A 2,543-nucleotide genomic window follows, 5' to 3' on the forward strand; every position below is an offset into this window, starting at 1 on the left:
GTTTATATAGGTGAGGGGAGGGGGATCCTCCTCCCCCTACGTGGCATCACGCATAAGCCTCCTCCCTCCAGAGCATCCAACAAGGATGCTCAGTCATCCACCATTCCCTCCCTCTCCCCTAGCAGGAAAATTGGCTGGGGGAAGGATGGAATAATAAGGGGGAAAAAAATCCTAATTCAAAAGAAAAATATTATCCCTAATAATTATCCCAACCTAAGAGGGCATTCATGCAAAATGCGTATTTTTATTTTGGAGTTGTTACATTCTCTCCCCCTTGGAGGAATCGAGATGTCCTCATCTCAAGATAAACTGGGCATATTGGCGGTTGAGAGTGCTTTCATCAATTCAAGTGGCATCCTCTTCCGGATAATCTTTGCACTGGACGAGGCATTCTCTCAAGGTTTTGGATCTCAGTTGTCTCTCCCTAATATCTAAGATCCTGTCAGTCCTTAGTTCAAGGACCCCTTGACTAGGCATTACGATTCGTTGGCCATCAAGTACATGGTTAGGATTAGGTACATACTTCTTCAATAGGTTGATATGGAATCAATTATGAACCTTTAGGTTCTCAGGGAGTTGCAGTCTATAAGCATTAGGTCCTAGGCACTTGAGGATTTTTTACGGTCCACAATACCTTGGACTTAGCTTTTTGCAATCTCCTAAGGATAGGGAACTCTTCTTAGGGCGTAGGCGAATGAAGACCATGTCTCCTTCTTTGAAGGCTCTATCTTGACACTTCAAAACGGCGTATGCCTTCTACCTATCCTTGGAAGCTTGGATGTCCTGTCTTATTGACTTTATTTGGTAATCCATCTCTTCCAACATCTGCCTTGAAGCTTCAACCCTCAAGGTTGGATCTGAGAAGTTTAGGGGGCTTTGATAGTCATGACTGTACAATGCTTGGAAAGGGGTCATCTGAATGCTTTGTTGGTAAGAAGCATTGTAGGTAAATTCAACCAAAGGCAAGTATTGAATCCACCTTTTTGGCTCACGATAGCAGTATGCCCTAAGTATATCCTCGATGATTTGATTGACTCGCTCTGTTTGGCCATCCGTTTGGGGATGGTAAACTGTGCTAAAATAGAGTTGATTCCCAATGGCTTCAAAGATAGCTCTCCAGAAGTGTGATGTGAAGAGAGAATCACGATCACTAATGATCCTTCTGGGTAGCCCATGTATCTTGAATATATCCTTGATAAACAATCTTGCAATGTCCGAGGCTTTATAGTTTGTCTTTACTGGAATAAGGTGTGCAACCTTAGTTAGCATGTCAACCACAACCATGATGGAGTTGTATCCTCCCAGAACTTGGGGTAGGCCAACAACAAAGTCCATATTGATGAATTCCCATTTCATTTGGGGAATGTCAAGCGGTTGCAGCTTCCCTGACATCTTGATATGTTCGGCTTTGATACGTTGACAAGACAAACACTCAGTGACATATTTGAGAACGTCACCTTTTAGCCTCTCCCAATGGTAGCTCTTCCTAACTGCATTGACAGTCTTGGCATAGCCAGGATGTCCCGAGAAAGGGGATGTCAAGATTGTGGGAGAGAAGGTAGGAGTCTCACTTATAGCTTTGTTGCTTGCACAATGGGGGAATAAACACGTAGGTGGAGGCTGAAAACAGTTTTCCTCTTCTTAGTTGTGTAAGCCAAAAAAAGAACTCTAGTACATAGAAATAGAAGAACCCTATATATGGGTCTCAAACCAAACTCAACTAACTAAGGTGGCATACTAACTGAGCCATGAACTAGAGTAGATAAGGATAGTTGTCATCTAGCTATTATTCATGGGCAGTGTACCAACTGCATCTACAACTAACAAGTCATTGACATAAATGCACAACGGTCACCCTGGCATATCATGAGTGGAGCTTGATATCTCAACACTCCCCCTCAAGCTCAATCCCAATTCGTGCACACCAAGTAGGTCTCTGAACTTGCGCAACTTCTCTGCGCCCAATGCCTTCATGAATATGTCAGCTATCTAATCCTCTGTGCTGACATAAACTAGATAAATAAGACCTAGTAAAATCCTCTCCCGCACATAGTGATAATGCACCTCAATGTGCTTTGTTATAGCATGATAGATTGGGTTATTTTCCAAGTGTATACTACTCATGTTGTCACAATAAATGACAAGTGGCCCATCTTTAGGCTAATGCACATCATAAAGTAGCTTATGCAACCAAGCTACCTCACATGCAGTCATTGTTGCACCCCTGTACACTCAGCCTCTATGCTCGACAAGGCAACTATAGGCTGTTTCTTGCTACTCCAAGTGACTGTAGCACTCCCAAAAGAGAACACATATCCACTGGTAGATTGTCTATCAGAAATACTACCAGCCCAATCAGCATCAGTGTATCCATGCAATTGTATCTGAACCCCAGTCTCATAAAATAGTCCATACTGCAATGTGGACTTCACATACCTGAGTATTCGTTTAGCCGCATCCAAATGCGATTTCCTTGGAGCCTGCATAAACTGACTTACCAATCCAACATCATAGCTCAAATCTGGCCTAGTAATAGTCATATA

The sequence above is a fragment of the Lygodium microphyllum genome, chromosome 28 (genome assembly GCF_053477565.2).
Source record: "Lygodium microphyllum isolate KBCC chromosome 28, Lygodium_microphyllum_v1.1.10, whole genome shotgun sequence".
Lineage (NCBI taxonomy): Eukaryota > Viridiplantae > Streptophyta > Polypodiopsida > Schizaeales > Lygodiaceae > Lygodium > Lygodium microphyllum.